General features: G+C 35.0%; 1 long non-coding RNA gene and 1 pseudogene across 1 annotated transcript; one reads left to right on the top strand and one right to left on the bottom strand.

Annotated features, from left to right (window-relative positions):
• LOC109073550 overlaps positions 1–20,000 on the bottom strand; it is a 77,930-nt pseudogene that overhangs the window by 39,766 nt on the left and 18,164 nt on the right.
• LOC122139892 lies at positions 13,247–15,311 on the top strand. The gene is made up of 3 exons (XR_006156628.1): positions 13,247–13,547; positions 13,660–13,959; positions 15,262–15,311. It is a non-coding gene; the product is annotated as an uncharacterized LOC122139892 (long non-coding RNA).

Raw genomic sequence — 20,000 nt, 5'->3', positions numbered from 1 at the left:
GAGAAATCAACACAGAATTGCAAGATATACTGTACAGAAAACAGAATTGCGAGACATAAACAGAATTGCTTATAGAGTAAATACAGAATTGCGAGATATAGATGCAGAATTGTGAGAAATAAATGCAGAATTGCGAGATATAAATGCAGAATTGTGAGAAATAAATGCAAAATTGCGAGATATAAATGCAGAATTGCAAGATATACAGAAAACAGAATTGTGAGAAATAAATGCAGAATTGCGAGATATAAATGCAGCATTGTGAGAAATAAACGCAAAATTGCAAGATATAAATGCAGAATTGCGAGAAATACAGTAAATGGAGAATTGCAAGATATAAACGTAGAATTGTGAGAAATAAACGCAATAAAACATTCAAAACAGTGACTGATAAATTAGAATTTCAGATGCATGTTTTCTAAAATATGAACCCTTTGAGCTTCTAATTTTAATTGCTAATTTTAATTGCTAAAAGGTTCTGAGTTTTTAGGCCTTTAAAGCTGATGTCCTGCGAAATCGATTTTCGGCCGTGAGCTGTTGTAGAATCAGAGGTCAGATAGTGACTCAACTCTTTTGTTAATGCCCCTGACTTAAATGCAACTTTTAGCAAGTTTGAAATAGCCTAAGCCAGTAAGTGGGCGGCTCTCATGGCCTTTGAGCAGTGACCATTGAGCTTCTTCTGTGTGCAATATGGCATTCATGTACAGTAGCTTAAATAGCAGAACATGATGCCAAGGTCATTGGTTGCATTCCCAAGGAATGCATAAATGCAGTGTAATTGACTTTGGATTGAAGCACCTACCAAATGCATCAATATAAAAGTAAATGTTCTCAGGCTAAAGAACTGACAGCGAATGCAAAGTCATACAGCGTATCTGTACATTCGTATAATCAAATTCAGCCTATTATAATTGCTTGCATGGTGCTCCTGTTCTTATTTCAGCAGTTCGTGACAGAATGGGATGGAAATGTCACAGGCAGTCTGTCATCTCATATATTATTAATAGCTGAGTGACTTTTCGTCAAAAAAACTTTTCGACAGTGGCTTTGACACCCCTGACCAAAATCAAATTGAGTCAGCTAGTGGAACAGCACCTTAACAATGACTGATATAACTATGGTGATTTGTTGGAAACGATGGTTACTGTGGTGATTTTTTAAGGGAAATTTTAACATCAACCTCAAACGCATATGTAAACTTTTTTATCTATGGCTAAACTGATGACATTAATGAAATAATGCACAGTCAGCTCTCTCTCTCTTTCAATGGCTTGGTTTCTTTCCTCATGTGTCTCACCAATACAGTCCAGAGCAATGCAAATTAGTTTTATTCAAGTATGTCTCACTGATGTACTGTGGCCTGCTCACTCTAGATGGCGCTACATGTGTAAATCTGCAGATGTGGGTGGTTGCGTGTACATTACCATTATAGTCGTAACGATAACCGTTCTGTTCTCCATAGCGGAGTCATTTCCCATGGAGAGCTCATTCTGGACCAGAACCAATTTATCCAGGTCGTTCCAGTAACCGATCTGCAGATGATAGATGATGAGGTGATCAATCCTGTGTGTGTTGGCATCTGGGTAAAATTACGGTGTGTATCTGTATAAATGGATGCTTGTGTGTGTCTGAATGCATGAAAGTGTGTTGTGTGTCTGACCTTGCGGGGGCCGTTACTCTTTAGCTCAAAGACGTCCATGGTGTAGTTGACTCTACGTCCATAATGATCAAACTGGATATTCCCAGTGAGACCCTGGATCCTCACCTTTACACACACACATACACAAGGAAGTATTAGTAAGACAGAATACACATCACTTTTGGTAAACGTGGACCAAAGTTATCATTTATTGCTACAATTTATTTTGCTAAGCAGATTAAACCTTTTAGATGAGTTAAAATGTGTCAGATTTAATAGCAAGTTTATGTATCCTTTGCATCTTGTATTGCCAAGCCCCCATTTAGTCCCACCCACTCCCATTGGTCGTACAGAGTCCCGCCCACTCTTACATTTCAGACAGTGTTCCTCCACCTCCAACCTTCAGTACAGAGTCCTGCCCATTCTTACCTGTCAAACAACATTAAATCTACTCCCACCTGTCGAACAGAGTCCTGCCCACTCTTACCTGTCAGACAGCATCCCACCTACTCAAACTTGTCATACAGAAAAGGTGCGTTCGACTTGAACCATGGCTACAGACGGCAGTCAACGAGAGTAGCCGCTTGCAGTCAGGGGCGGAGTTGAAAATGGAGCTGTCAAGTTGGACACTTTCTGCTCCCGGTAGTGATGCTCGCGCGGTGTTTGCATACTTTGTCACAGATGAAGTGAATTAAATGCAATATTTCTCAAAATACACAGATGTTTCAGAAACGTTTTCATGAGCAACAGAAACACTTTTTATATACTGCTTAATACAGAACCGTCTGTTCAAGAGTAAAGTTCAACATAATCATATACTATTAAAAAATGCAAAAAAGTGGGGTAAATATGTTTTTATCAGTGTTTTATGATAAACGTGACCCAATATAACATTGCGACTACATTAAAAAAGCTTTTACTGTTCTAAAAACAGATTTGTGGCTATTATTGGAATTGAAAAGGTTAGAATAAACCCAAAACACAAGTGATTGTTGTCATGTGGTCAATATGGCCAATCGGGAAACGGCTGTGTCGTCATCAGTTCTCCTGCAGTCGCTCTGGTGAAACTGCTGTGGCTGAGTCAGGCGGCTGCTCTCCAAGCGCTTTTGTGGCACTTTGATGCCACACATGACATTCACACGGCGTCTGCGCGGTCTCAAGTCAGACAAAATTTCTAACTGGCATGCACTGAATCAAGTAAAAATTTTATTTATCTATGTTAAGTTGAACGCACCTAATCTTTTCCGAAAGTCTTGCCCAGTCCCACTTGTCATACAGAGGCCTGCCCAACCTTACCTGTCAGACAGTGTCCCGCCCAGTTTCACCTGCCTGTCAATTCGGCCCACTCTCACCTTTCAGGTAGTCCTCTACCCAGTCTAACCCATCGTACAAAGTCCCACCCAATCCCACCTGTCGTAGAGTCTCACCCACTCTAACTTTTCAGCCAGCATCCCACCAAGTCTTTTCTGTCTTAGATTCCCACTCTGATCTTTTAGTCAGCTTCCTGCCCAGTCTCATTCCCATTCCCACTTCCTGTACAGTCTTGCCCATTCCTATCTGTCATACAAAGTCCTGCCCATTCCCATCTGCCATACAGAGTCCCTCCCCTTCCCATATGTCATACAGAGTCCCGCCCAATCCCATCTGTCGTACAGAGTTCCGCCCATTCCCTCCTGCCATACAAAGTCTCGCCTATTCCCATATGTTGTACAGAGTCCCGCCTATTCCCATCTGTCCTACAGAGTCCCACCCATTCCCATCTGTCATAAAGAGTCCCACCCATTCCCACCTGTCGTAGAGTCTCACCCACTCTCTTTTTTCAGACATTATCCCACCAAGTCTTATCTGACTTAGACTACCACTCTGATCTTTTAGACAGCTTCCTGGCCAGTCTCAACTGTCATACAGACTTCCACCCATTCCCACCCGCCGTACAAAATCCCACCATTCTCACCTGCCGTACAGAATCCCACCTGCCATACAGAATCCCACCATTCTCACCTGCCGTACAGAATCCCACCATTCTCACCTGCCGTACAGAATCCCACCATTCCCACCTGCCGTACAGAATCCTACCCATTCCCACCTGCCGTACAGAATCCCACCTGCCATACAAAATCCCACCATTCTCACCTGCCGTACAGAATCCCACCTGCCATACAGAATCCCACCATTCTCACCTGCCGTACAGAATCCCACCATTCTCACCTGCCGTACAGAATCCCACCATTCCCACATGCCGTACAGAATCCTACCCATTCTCACCTGCCGTACAGAATCCCACCATTCCCACCTGCCGTACATAGTTCCACCCATTCCCATTTGTTCTACAGAGTCCCGCCCGTTCCCATCTATTGTACAGAGTCCCACCCGTTCTCACCCACCAAACAGAGTCCCAACCATTCCCACCTGTCATAGAGTCTCACCCAGTCTCATTTTTCAGACAGCATCCCACCCATTATTGTTTCCCACCCACTCCCACCTGTTGTTCAGATAACCATCCACTCCCACCTGTCTTACAGTGTCCTGCCCATTCCTACCTGCTGTACAGAGTCCCACCTGTTGTACAGAGTCTCGCCCACTCTCACCTGGCTCACAGCATCCCATCAACTCTCACCTGTCTTTCACAATCCCACCCGCTCACTCACCTGTTTCAGAGTTCGTTCCATGTCGATGCCCTGATTCCAAGGAGCAGCCGGGTTGGCCAGACAGTCTCCAGCATTGCCTCTGCGAGAGATGTCAATCTTCTGTCTGCGCAGATTCCGAAATGCCTCCGCCATCACTAGCACACCATCGTACGTCAATGATGATGTGTACTGAGGAGGTAAAAGGAATATTGTGTCTTTACTTCATTCACACTACATTACCCATACTTCCTGTTTACAATCACATATCAAGTATAATGCAGAGCCGTCCTAATGCCTAAAGTAGATGTAAATGCAGAGAGGGCATTCTAGGTGAGCGCATTGATTATTGCCTCCGCCTGCTCGCTTGTAAGGCTGCGTGCGTAATGCAATGTGACATAAAACTGCTATGTAGCACCGCCGCTACTTGTTACAGGAAAAGCTATTTAGCTGTAAAGCAGTACAGATTGTTGCTACAGAGCAGTAAAGATCTAGAGTGATTGCTGGGGAAAACAGTGCATAGTTTTTTTCTTTATGAGGTACCACTAGCGGTAAGAAAAAACCGCTCAACAATCAAAATGGATTTTCATCTGTTGTTATTTCCATAAACAAATACAAAAGCATGGCTATGTGCATGAGTAAATCGTCCCAATAAGACAGAACGAGTCTCAGTGGCTGGGTCTGCACTGACACCGGTCGTTATGAATGAACTTGATCAGCGGAAATCAAGATTTATGGTTCTAGCAGAGGCATAATAACATCCAATTAACATTGAGGGAAAGACAGGAACAAACAACAATCATTAAAGGGGGAGTCAGCGAGCAAGATGCAGAAAATCAAAAGCGAGCAAGAGATGGAGATAGTCAGAGCTCTTGCCTGTAAAGTGTGCTCTAATGAACCCGTAAAGATTGGTCTGATGTTGCTCTGGCAATTTATAGCAAGGACTGCAGGATGGAAGTGCTAATCAATGGGAGTAGAGAAGGAGCTCCATGTTATTAACAGAGGGGGAAATCAAGGTTTTTGAGCTGAGGACAGCACGATGAGGTGAGGTTATGCAGCACAAAATCGTCTTAATGAGTATATGTGTCTTGTTTTCTAGTTATGGAGACCTGTAATACATTTTGTCTGATACCGGTTCACTTTATTTACATATTTACGACTAAGAATAGATGTGTGCGAACTGTATTTAGGAACATGTGTGAGAATAAGAAAAATTCCAGCTGGTCCTTAAAAAGTAAAAAAAAAAAAAAAAAAAATTTTAGACATATAAATAATATAAATACATAATTATTAAAGCTGCAGTCCATAAGTTTTTCCTCTTTGTCGCCATCTTTTTGAAAACCTGGAATTGCAGTTACTTGCAGAATTATCTTCCTTGCGTGGGTTGTACTCTGGCACGGCTCCAGTGTGGATGAATCTAATGTTTTGAGGAGTATATGTGTGTGTGCCAGTCAGTCTGCACTTGTGTGGATATTCACTGTACGTCGCAATCACAGATTCTAGCCTATACATCTTGGAATATATGACCCAAATGAGAATTTTCACCGGATATTGTCATCTGAACAAGTAAGAAACAGGTCTAGCATTTTTGTTCTGACCAACTGAGGGAAAAAGCATTACAATAAATTGCGCTACCAATGGTGATTTAATCTAACGATCGATTAACAATCGATTAACGATCGATTAGCTCATATTACATCAAACCTCGCAAATTATTACTATTGTAATACTTTATTCTCAGATTATTTATGTTAACTACATCAGCATTGCGTGACTATGAGTACAGTGTGTATTAGCATGTAAATTTCAATTTCTGTACAGTCTAATCTCTAATTGTCATACCATTCAAATTTCATATTAAGAAATTCTTTTAACCCAAAAAGCAAACTATGCTCCCTTTGAACTGGTTGTCTTTAAAATACAAATCTTGTGTAATCCCAGGTTATCTGTAATCAGAAGCACATTTAAAACTGGAGTATAATTTAATTTCATTAACATGTGTTTCATAAACACAAATCCAGTGCCAAGATCAAATTTTCAGTGAAAACCTACCCGTTCCACTTAAAATAGAAAAAATTATTATAAGCTAACAACACTGAATCTTTATAAACTAACTCAAAAATTTATAACACATAATTTTTAACCAAAAAATCAAAAAATTAATTTTTTAATTCTGGGTACAAAAAAAAGTTACGGACTGCAGCTTTAAATTTAAGGTCAGAAAAAGTCTTGAATTAAAATATCTTAATCTTAAAAATATCTTAAATGTTATAACAAACATCTTAATCATATTAAGAGGTCTTAAATTAGGGGATAAAGAACAGGAGTTGATTAGTAAACTTTTAAATATATTTATAAAAATACATTTTACTCAAATATATGTATATTATTTTTTATTACTTTTTTTTTTATTTAGTCTATATTATATTTAGTATATGTGACCCTGGACCCCAAAACCAGTCTAAAGTGTAAATTTTTCAAAATTGAGATTTATACATCACCTGAAAGCTGAATAAATAAGCTTTAAATTGATGTATGGTTTGTTAGGAGGACAATATTTAGCCGAGATACAACTATTTGAAAATCTGAACTCTGAGGGTGCAAAAAAATCTAAATATTAAAGTTGCATTAAAGCCTTTAAAGTTGTCCAAATAAAGTCCTTAGCAATGCATATTACTGATCAAAAATAAAGTTTTGATATATTTACGGTAGGAAATTTACAAAATATCTTCAGGAAACATGATCTTTACTTAATATCCTCCTATCATTTTGACCCATACAATGTTTTTTTGGCTATTGCTACAAATATACCCCAGTGATTTAAGACTAGTTTTGTGGTCCAGGATCACATATGATATGTTTTACTAAAATTTAAGAGAGAAAATAAAGAATTAGAGCAAATCAGTACTTCTGAATAATTTACTGCCATTGTTTAAATAATATGTAATCATGTAACCTATAAAAAAAAGTAACTGTAATCTGATTATAAGCACTTTGAAATTTAATAGAATATAATTTTTTGCAATCTGATTACATAATGTAGATTACATGTAACCTGTTACTACCCAGCACTGTATGTGTGTGTGTTTCTATATATATATATATAATTCTTGGTATTTTTTTATATTAATATAATTTACTTAAAATTATATAAACTCTCTCTCGCTCTCTCTCTGTGTGTGTGTGTGTGTGTGTGTGTGTGTATATATATATATAAATGAGACTAGAATGCTAGAATCATTTCCTAGTCTTCAAAACACAACTTAAAACATGTATTTACTTGTATTTAGACTTCATTACACACATTCCCCAACAGACAGCTTAAACGTGGCTCCGGCTGCAGTCTGTTATGGTTTAATTGACTCAAATATTGCCTGGGCAGCTGCTCGTTGAATCTCATTGGCTAAAGCTTGACGAAGAATGTGTCCTGTCACAGTTTGATTGGCTAAACATCTGTGTCTGGAATTCTGCCACAAGCGTCCGACAGGATTATCAGGGTTCCAGCCTGATTTAAACCAACCTGCCATTCGCCAGGTGATTTCCAAACATGCTGTTTGAGTAGATAAGGAATTATTCTGCTTATTGATTCAATGGCGTTTAGCACAGATCTCTGAGCATGTTTGCACTAATTCCTTTAGTGAATTGGGTGCTGAAACAATGCAGAAAAATAAAGTGTGCACAAAAGTGTTTGCTATTGGTGTTTGCATTTAATTATGTTGTAAATGTCTTTGCTTACCCTGGGTGGGCTCTCGGATCCTGGATACTCCCTCTGGTCTAGTTTGTTCCAGCGCTGCATTAGTTTGATCACCATCGGTTTGCTGAAATCCACCAACTGGAAACCAGTTACATTTGCCCCGCCGTGCATAAACCTCTCAAGAGAAATGTCCTTAAATCCCTGCCGAGACAAAGACAGAGAGCCGATCAGAGTCAGAGCGAATGCAGCCGATTCATTCAAAAGATAAAGAGATGGAAAAAGGGAGATTGATGGAATGAATGAGAGACGGAGTGAGTCATAAGATTTCTTAATATCCCAGATGCTGACGCTAACAAATGTCAACGCAGAATACGTTACGAAGGCCCGAAACAAAATAAGCAATGATAAATCACACGTAACAAAGTTCAGGTTCAGCAGTCCATCATCGCCAAAACTGTACAAGACTGCAAAATCCATTAGAATAACTAGCAGTTCAGATGAATTTATCATGCAGATTGAGTTTTACAGTTTCTGAGAGGTGCAAAAGTCATCATCGCGTTTTGGTGTTTTGGGTGGTTGTTAGGTGGCTTCTTAATAAACAAACTAAAAAAAAGGCCTGCGTCCTCAAGCCTCTGTTTACATTCTGTAGGATTTTACATGTGCCTGATCATCCAGCAGGTGAAAATGGTGTGTTTGACCACTTAGTAAAGCACTAGCGCACTTCATTTGAGGAATCATTGTGCCAAAATGTAATACTGCGTTCTGGTTTTCTTCAGGAAAGTGAAGCTCTGTCGCAGAGAATTACAGCCAGAGGACACGCTGTCCTCTACATTTGTTAATTTCCTCCAGCGCTCCATCACTGGATAAACCGCGCCAGCACTCACCAGGTTAGCGATGATGTAGTGGTATCCTTTCACATGTTTGCCCACGCTGACAATCTGAGAGAGAGAGAGAGAGAGATATGGAATGAGTAAAGAGTAAATATCACAAAGAATATTTTATTACACGCTTCAGTAATTCAGCCAACAGATGTACTACCTATACTTTGAGAACTAAGTAATATAAGTAAGTATTTTTACAGAGTTTAGGTTCCAGGACATTGTGTGCATTTCAGAATTGTTTTCCTGTGAATTTGAGAATTGATTTTAAACAATAACTTACAAACCTACTGTGAAGTTGTTAATCAATGGTTTATGCTTTTGCTGAAGCCATCAGCCTGCATTATTTTAACTTGTTTGTAAATAATTGTCTTCAACAGCGTAATTCCTGGCAAGAAACTACATTACTCATAATTCTGCAAACTCTCTACCAATTAGAACTGAAGCAAGTAAATCATGTCAAAGCTTTTTAATTTGGAGGAAGAAATATTATTGATTATGGACTAGCCAGAAGCAATGGTTTGAATAGAAAAATGTAAAAAGTAAAAAAAATGTAGCATTCCATCACTTGCTCAGCAATGGGTGCGGTCAGAATATGAGTCCAAACAGCTGATAAAAGTATCACAATAATCCACAAGTAATCCACACCACTCCATAAACATCAGTTAACATCTGGAGAAGACAAAAGAACCAAATCCATTATTAAGACCGCTGCTTCTGGTCGAAATAGGAGTCTATAATTCATAATAACGCATCCTCCAGTGAAAAAGTCCGTCTCCTGTTGTCACTCACATCAAAATCCAGCCACAGATTTGTTAAGAGCTGTTTTGGCTTGTAAACGGTGCTTGATCTGTGCAGATTTCTCTCCTGATTCAGACCAGAACACTTTTTCACTGGAGGAAGTGTTATTATGGAATATGCACTTGGTTTGAAGTAAAATGACATCTTGATGGATTTGTTTCAGCTTTTGTCTTCTCCAGATGTTAACTGCTGGACTGGAGTGCTGTGGATTACTTGTGGATTATTGTGATGTTTTTATCAGATGTTTGGACTCTCATTCTGACGGCACCCATTCACTGCAGAGGATCCATTGCTGAGACACTGATGCAATGCTACATTTCTCCAAATCTGATGAAGAAACAAATGTGAGATTTGTCTAATGTGTAAACGGTATCGGTGTGAGATCAACAGATGCTGATGCCAGATGCACATCTGGCCGAGAAACTTGCTGGCAGGACTGGCAGGGCATGTAGAGAGAACATTCTGTTGATGTTGTACCTGACTATGTCCAACTGCGAGACGGTGTGTGTGTGTGTGTGTGTGTGTGTGTGTCTGGTTGTCAGGCTGATAGATGGGCACCTCAGAGGTCTGCCTGAGGAACAGACGGAGCATGCAACAATCAAACATGGCCCGCAATTGTAAAGTTCATAGATCAGACGTATAGAGACTCCTTCTGCTGCTCGTGTTGAACATCATTACTGCCCAAAAAACATGGAGCTGCTACACATTAGGCACGTTTAATGCATACTAACATTCAAAAGTTTGGGGTCAGAGACATTTTTATTTTTTTTAAGTTTTTGAAAGAACTGTTAAACATACAGTAAAAAAGTACAATTGAGAAATTATTATGATTATTATTAAAATTTTAAATAGCTGTTTTCTGTTGCAGTTCATTTTGTAATTTGTAAAGTGTAATTTATTTATGTGATTGGAAAGGTGATTTTTTTTAAATGAATAAAACTACAAATATATTAAATTAATTATATTTAATTATTTGTAAATAGAAAAAAATCATTAAAATATTAAATGAATTATATCAAAATAAATGATATATTTTGAAAGAAATCAATGAATGTATACATTTGAATTGTAATGTTAAGAATTAGTTTTTATTAGTTTTTTATGCTTTTGAAAGAAGTCTCTTCTGCTCAACAAATCTGCATTTATGTGATCAAAAATACAGTAAAAACAGCAATGTTGTGTCATATTTGAATTTATATAAAATTATTTTAAATTAATCATTTTTTAAATGAATAAAAAAACATGAAAATTATATTAAATTAATTGTTATATAAAAAAAATTACATATTCTAAAAAATAAATCAATAAATGTATGCATTTATACATTTATATTAATTCGTGAATTTTTATATAAAATAATTTTTACTGTCATTATTTTTTATTAAATATTTATTCTAATTTAAGTTTTGATTGTTTTAGAAATAAAGTTTACATATACTGAAGAAAATGTAACTTGTGCTTGTAAAACTTGCCAAAAAGTGATTTAACTTTTATAAAAAAATAATTTATTACATTTTGATGAAAGATTATGATTTTTTTTTTTTTCTGGAATAACATGCAATGATGAATTGTTCATAATAATATTGTGTGTTAAGGAAGTAAATGGGATCGTTTTTATTACATGTTGACTTGCTTTGTGATGCACTGGACGTCATCCTCACCTGTTCCAGAATGTTCTGCAGTCGTTCTGCCTCGAGGTCGATGACGAACTTCTTCTCCTGTCGCCGGTCCAGGTCTTCCAAACAGACTTCACTAACCTGCAACCCTTAATTACCCCACTCATACATCACTGACCTCACAACCGCTCATACCAGCAACAACCACAAATCAAAACACTTAAATCCTTACCCAAACAACAACGTTATACGGACACTCGAATGCGACTGTATATCATCACCTACACATGCATATAGTACACATTCGTAAATCTCAGTTATATCAGCAGTGAGACTGAACAGAGCGAAAATAGAGACAAACTGAAAATTTTAGATTGCAATGTTTGCAAACAAGAGTCAGAGATCCCAAATGCAAACATTTCTCATCAGATTCTTCCATGCGCAAATGATCTGATAATAACTCAACAGTTATCTCATTTGTGACTCTTTCATGCAACTACTAAAAAGTAAGATGCAACTTAAATCTAATAACATCTCTTTACTCGTACTGTATGTCAGCATTTGTCTTCATTGTCTATTTTATAAAAATGGGAGACAAAGATGAGAAATAATGGAGAACTCCATTATGTCTGCCGAATTCTAAAAAAGAAACTAAGTGAAAAAAGATGCAACATAAATCAGATAATAGCTTTATACTTTTACTGTATGTCAACTTTTGTCCCTTTTGTCTCTTAATTTTATTAAACAATGGGATACAAAGATGAAATTTACAAGAGAAAAAACTGAGAACTCCATTTAGGGTTATTATCTAATTATTAGCTAAAACAATAAAAACTATTTTTGTTACTTAAAGTAAAATAAATCTCCATTTGATATAATATAATATAATATAATATATATAATATAATATAATATAATATAATATAAATATAATATAATATAATATATATAATATAATATAATATATAAACATTAAACTTATTTTATTTCAACTAGTTGCCATGGCATTTTCATTTATTTTGTTGATGCAAAATATCTAAAACTAAAACTGAAATAAAAAAAAAAATTATAAAAATGTATAGACTTTTTTTTAATTAATAAATTATAAAAATACTACATTACACTCTGTTTATATATTTATAAACAGAAATTTTTAAATAAAAGTTAATTTGAAATATTGATTAAAAACTAATAGTATCTCAATAATACTCCAATATGTCTGACAAAGTATGAAAACATTAACTTTTTAAAAAAAAAAAAATTATATACAAAAAAAAACACTAAAAACCAAAAAAAAAAAAATATAAAAATAACAAAAAAAAAAAAAAAATTTTTTTAAAAAATGACAAAAGCACAACATTACTTAAACTTGAACTAAAATTTAAATGAAAACACAAAAATAAAAGCTCGTTCAAAATATAAATAAAAGCTAATAGTACCTCAATGATACTAAAATAACACTGAATCCATTATCTCTGCCAAAGTATGAAAAAAGAAACTTTAATGTAATTTTATGCCAATACTAAAAAGTAAGAAGCTGCATTATTAAGCCACATTCACCTTTCCAGACTCTGTGTGTGTGTGTGTGTGTGTGTGTGTGTGTGTGTGTGTGTGTGTGTGTGTGTGTGTGTGTGTGTGTGTGTGTGTGAGTGTGTACTCTGTGTGTGTGTGTGTGTGTGTGTGTGTGTGTGTGTGTGTGTGTGTGTGTGTGAGTGTGTGTGTGTGTGTGTGTGTGTATTTCTACAGGTGTGTGTTTGCACTCGGCTCCTTGTCCTGTCCAAGCGTCCCGTGTGTATTCTGCACCAGTGTGCCAGTTATGTCAGCCAAGAGCAACAGATGTCCTTTAAATTGGCCCTTAGTCGCACCGCAGGACTTTGGACATCAGGACAAATGCAACATCGTGTGTGTGTGTGTGTGTGAGAGCAGGTTCAGAACAACTGATATGACACAAACCACAACACAGACAAACCACAGATGACCATTAGCTCTCTCTCTCTCTCTCTCTCTCACACACACACACACACACACACACACACACACACACAATAGTGTAATGGCACCAGCTGTCCTGTGAGTAAACACAGACTGGCAGCAGAGAGCTGGAGAATCCTTTGTACACAAACCCCAGTCTGTGTGTGGACAGAACGTACGGACGGACGCTTGCCTCTCGCTCCGTGTGTAAACACACACTAGACCTGCTGCTTTTCAAACACACTGTGTGAATGTAAAAGCATGTGATGTGCTACTAAATGCAAAGGTACAACTAAAGCACTTTGCATAAGATGTCTTCAGAAGGTGAGGATTTGGAGAAATTCGGTGTCTGTTCGCAAATTGACTCAAAATATGTTTTATAATTAATTTTTTTAATATATATTTTTTAATATGTAAATATTTTAATTTCACTCAGTGTAAAGTCAGTGTTCATAAAGGTAGCAGTAGCGAGACTCTGGCTAAAGTGTCAAAGTGCTAAGCTAACGCTGGACCCGATGGCTTAGTCCGGTCCAGACCGCCAGATGGTCTGTTTCTCGGCTGAAGTGAGCGTGCCAGCAGAAGCAGAGATGTTAGCTCAACTGTGCTGTGAACATTAGCGAGCCGAGCGGATTCCAGCACTGCTGTAACGGAAATACACTAAACAACGGACACTAGCTAGCATTGATTCACAGTGAAGAACGGAGCGACTATCCCGAGGTGACTGAAGGGGGGAAATGTAAGTTGATTTTACACTTAAAAAAAAAAATCTGTCTGGACTTATCTAATTTTATCACTTTTTGGCTTTAAATCATTTAAAGATACAAAACAGCCGTTTGTGCGTCTCTGAGCGAAACTTAGCAGTGTTTGTTTCTGAATGAATCGCCTTTGAACGAATCATTGATTGAAATATCCATTCATAAAGACAGTCACTATAGCTTCCTTCTTGAATAAATCATCCATCTCAATGAATTAAATTGAATCATCCATTCATAAATGAAGAGTTTATTTGCAAAAACAGATAACTCCGTTTGTTTTTATTGATTTTTATTGTGTTAGTTACTTTTTTCCCAATAAAAATAACCCAACTGCAGTTTGATTGAGATTAATTGGAATGCACAATAAAAAAAAATATGAAAACTGTTTTTGCGAATGAACTCTTCAAATACTGTCACTTCCTTAATTTGTGAATGAATCAGCTGTTTGAATGAATCAATGATTCAATGATCCATTAATAAATAGTTACTTGCTTCATTCTTGAATGAATCAGCTGTTTAAATGAATCGTTTGAATAAATGACTCAATGACTCACTCTACTGGCAGTTTTAATTTCATATTTAAATTATCATTTAGTTTCAATATTCATTGTATTATTTTAAAAACATTAATCTGAATAAATCAGCAATCAGAAGAAACTGGTTGAATAAATTACTACAATGACTTACTCTTTTAAAGTATAATTTCTTGTTAAAACAAAATTATATTTTAGTATTCATATTATTTATTAAGCATTTATCTGAATGAATCAGCAGGGTCCAGTTAGAATGAATTGGTTGAATAAATGACTTCAATGACTTACTTAAAGTATCATTTAATTTGATCATTTAAAAAATATATATTTCAATATGCAAAATATTAATTTTAAAGCAATCTCATAGCATTGTTAATGCAGCTGTAATTGCACTGCCTCTTTTGCAATGCAAAAATGGATTTTGTTGATACTGATTCAATGTTATTTGGTAACAGAATATATTGTCTTATTAATATAACTTAATTTATTGATTAAATATATGAATTTGACAAAATATGATGCATACATCAAATAAAGTAAATGATCTTATAAAGGTAAAAAACCTTCTGGAAATTAGTTTAAGGTGGCAAACATGAAAACATTAATTTCTGTAACTGCAAAATATTGTCTAATTATCACCATTGGCAACATCAGAAAATATTTAGATTTGTATTATTATTCTAGAATTGTCATTATCACATACCCTTGATCTACATGCATTTCTGATTATTTCTCCTCTGTTTTCTGTAGAAATGTCCAAAGTGTATTTTTAACAAGCTTTTCATCGTCAGTCAAACTGCAAAACAAACTGTGACAGGTTGTTTTACATGTCAGTAAAGTGTCTTCCTGTCCAAATGGGCGTTTTTATGCAAAAGTCAGCTCCAGTGCATTATGCGTAAAATTAAAGAATTTGTGTTCGTTTGTGAATAGATTTCTTTTTTCCACAGTCATACTGACTCTATATCATGGCTGGCAGTGATGCTAACATAAGCCAGACTTTCCCCTGCGATCATGTGTGAGCAAGCGACCGCAGACGTTTCAGCCAAAGGATCCGCACTGCAGATCTGCTGATGGAGGTGTGAGGTCAAGCCGAGTGTCTGTGAGTCCGATAAACCTCCTCAGTGCTCGGGGAATCAACTAAAACACAAGGACAAAGGCAAAATCGACGAGGAAAAAATGCTGCATCGTCCTTGGAATCAATGCCAGCTGAGGATGAAGCGGCTCAAGAGACAAGATCAGAATAGCGCTTAAGATTCACAAAATTAATTATTAATTAAATACTTCATTTTTTGAATCAAACGGTAAATAATAGGCCAGTTTTAGTAAATAATTGCTGAAAAACTTTCTGAGAAGTTGGCACTATAATTAACCTCCCTATTCGGCTAATTGTTTGTTAGACAGCTAGTTATTGACTATCCTGGACAATCTTTAGTTTGTACTGTATTATTTTATTTAATTGTTTCATTATTTTTCATTATGCTTTACATTTATATTGCATTTAGTTTAATTTTATCTTTTATTTTACATTTTTAAATACGTTTGTCATTTGTATTACTTTTTTAAAATATATTACTATTTGGGAAATTTATTTATTTTAGTATTTATTACTATTATTTTATTATTATTTTGAATTTATTTTCTATATTATATTTTATATTTATATTTTATATAATTGTTATTTTTTTATTTTACATTTAATAATTTTGTCATTTTTATTCCTTTTTTAATATTACTACATATAAGTTTAATTTATTTTTATTTCCGTCTGTCACAGATATGGATTTTGTGTTCCTGTTCTCCTGCCTTAGTCTTCCTTTGACCTTGGGATGCGTTTCTCGTACAACGACGTAACTCGCTGATTAACCACCATAGTACGATGCATTGTTGTAGAACCGAACTAGCTAGTTATGACTGTTTCCCGAACACGGTCGCATCTCCGTCATTTGAACCACATTAGTTCAACAACATAGGGCCATTGTTAATGACGTCACACGCATGTGGTGGAGGAATAACTTCTGCTATTTAACCGTTTAGACATCTCTAATATGCTGCTATATTGAACATAGCACCTGATGACTAATTTACTATTTATAAAAAATAGATAAATATAAAATAGTTACTATTTACTATTTTTTGTTCCCTGTCATTTTGCTTTATTTGATGTTTGATTCATCGTGGGTTCCCTCTTACGTCATACTCCGGGGTTCCCTTTAAGTATTTGTGCACATGCGCACTGTTCAAAAACGGCGCTTTTAGAGAACGCGCAAAAATACATCGATTAAAATGTATTTATGTTTAGATATAATGGAATGTATAGATTTTACTGCATGTTAGCTTGCTTATTGTGCCCAAGACCATATTTATTTAAACCCATATCCCTTGCTAACAAAAATTATGCTTCTAACCACAGCTCAAGAGCTGTAGTTCCAACCACGCAAGTTTGCGATGCTGTTTGCGAATGTTCGTTTGAACTATGGTTTCGAGAAACACCGAAAACTATAACTATAACGACTAAACACGCAACCATAGACCACAAACAACTAACAATGCAAACGCAAAACGCACCCCTGATTAGTTCCTTCTGTTCACCTGTGTTCGTTCTATTAAGTCATTAGTCCCTCTCTTGCTTTGTATAAATTATTTTATATTTTAAATGGTATTTATTTTTTATTTTACATTTTTATTAATTTTGTCATTTGTAGTAGTTTTTAAAATATTACTAGTTAGGTTTAATATTTTTTTTTTCTAGTCAATAACTAGATATATGCCAAGGTGCATATATATATATATATATATATATATATATATATATATATATATATATATATATATATATGAATTATATATAAATATAATTTATTTCCTTCAACTAAAACTTCAAAACAGAAGGACAAAGGCAAAATTGATGGAAGAACCTTGGACTCAGTGCCAGCTGGGATGAAGCGGCTCAAGAGACTAGCAGTCAGATTCAAACATCAGCACTTATTAAGGGAGGGACGAGATGAAAAAAATGAAGATGAGGGAAGAAAGCGGATGCTTCTCTTTCTGGCCTGTAAGCAGGAGATCACGGATGACTGGATGATCGGCGTCGCTCTGGGCTCCATGAGGAGCAGATAATGCTCCGCTGACCGACAGCAGGCAGGAGCAACCGAGCAAATCATATAGAGAAATTCTCTTCTGGAAAGCGGCCTGCCTGACACACACACACACACACACACAAGGGTCTCGCCTCACTGCAGGGCTCCCACGATGCCAGGCGAGAGAATTAGACAGCAGCTGTGACTCCGACACCAACGCCAACTTACAAACGCGTCTGTTTGTGCAGATTCCGCTGAAGCTTAAGTATAATCATGTTTAGCAGTCTGTCTTTTATACATTTGTGCAACAACAATCTGGTGTCAATCCCTAAAATATCAAAACCAAACATTTGACTTGAAAAATTGTTTATGAGTTAAATACGACGTTGGTGACGAATCAGAATTGGTGCTCATGAATCACAAAATAAGCCGTTATTGTAAATAATTGCTAAAACACTATATGAGAAGGTGGCACTAGTTAACCTCCCTAACTGACTAGTCGTTTGTTCAACAACTAGTTGATTGGTGGACCATCCATTCTTAGTGTGTACTTTAATTTATAGAGTGTTATTTTAGTATTATATGCTTTTAAAGATTGTATTAATCTTTGGAATTGATTTTATATTTTCAGTTTTTCTTAATTTTAGTTACATTTTATACAATTTACAATTTATACAATTTTGTTATATTTTAAGTTTTTTTTTATATTACTATTTATGCTTAATTTATTTTTATTTCAGTTTTCCAGTTAGTAATTTAAGTGCTTCAACTGAAACTTATTTCAGGTTCAGTTGTTGCCAAGACATAATTTCAAATTTTTGTTTAGTTTAATTTTTTATTTTATTTATTGCTATTATTTTTATGCAGATTTTACTTTTTTATATTTTCAGTTTTTATATATATATTTTTTTAATTTTGTCAGTTTATTTTGTATTATTATTATTATTTATATATTACTATTTCAGTTTAATTTTATTTTATTTCAGTTTTCCAGTTAGTAATTTAAGTGCTTCAACTGAAACTTATTTCAGTTACTTGCCAAGGCAACATTTCTAATTATTTTTTAATCTAATGTTTTTTATTTTGGTATTATTTATTATATTACTATTATTTTATTGTTATTTTGAATTTGTTTTATTTTTATATTTTCAGCTTTAATTTTTTAATAATTTTGTTATTTTCATTAGTTTTTTAACATTTCTAACATTTCATATTTTTTGTTTAGTTTAAGCTTTCAATTAACAAAAATGTATTTGTTTGCAAGAATAACCCTGAATGTGTAACATCATTTAAATTCGTCTCTTCCTTCAGTTTTTCCCTAAGCATGCTGGATATTTCAGTGGGATTAACGTTAAAACATGTTCTTACTGACCTTGCATCATACGCAAACACAAGGTATGTTTTTAAGTTTTTCAAGCTCTTAATGTTAAATCTGTTTCTGTCGTGGCTATTTCCTCAGTTTTCTGTCTAAAATGGTTTAAATTTGAATTGTACAGCAACCCGAACTGCAGAATTAATGATCCTTCCTTAAAGGTTTTCTGTAACACTCCTGCTATTTCATCTCTGCACTCTGTCTTCAAAGATTGTTCAGAAGTTGACATGTCGGGCCGCTCAGACAAACAGATCATTAAACTGAGACACCAGAAAGCATTTTAACAACCCAAAAATGACTCTTGATGTGTGATAATCAAGTCCTGTTGAGTTTAGTAATTCAACAGGCAAAAGTGATCTAAAAATATTCCAAAAGTCAGAATACATGGCCTAAAATGAGTAACCTAGATTATATTATTGACTACAATTTTGAATGAAAACTAATGAAAACTAAAACCATATATTTTTTTAAATGAAATAATAGATATCAAAACAACTTAACCTTATTTTATTCAAGTAAGCTGCAGATGCAGTATTTTATGTTGTATATATAGTAAATAAAAAAGATTATTGGCGTGTTTTACAAAGAAAATACTATTTTATATATATATATATATATTATATATAGATATATATATATATATATATATATTATATATATTAGATTAATCACATCCAAAATAAAAGTTTTTGTTTACATAATATATGTGTGTGCTGTGTATATTTATTATGTACTGTATGTATATAAATACACACACATGCATGTAAATATTTAAAAAGAAATGTTAAGTTTATACATTACATATATGTATATATGATATAATTTACATATAAACAACATACGCATATTTAAAAAAAAGAAAAAACAACAAAAACCACATTAATTCAAATTATTAAAACTTAAACTAACATTAAAATATAAAAATATAAAAATAAATAAACACAATATTATCTGAATTGTTAATGATCTGTTATTAACATTATTCGAATTAGCTTTTATTTTAATATGATTGGTTTTGATTGTAATTTTAGTTCTGATAA

The sequence above is a fragment of the Cyprinus carpio genome, chromosome B15, assembly GCF_018340385.1.
Source record: "Cyprinus carpio isolate SPL01 chromosome B15, ASM1834038v1, whole genome shotgun sequence".
Taxonomy (NCBI): Eukaryota; Metazoa; Chordata; class Actinopteri; order Cypriniformes; family Cyprinidae; genus Cyprinus; species Cyprinus carpio.
This window is presented reverse-complemented; position numbering and strand designations above follow the sequence as displayed.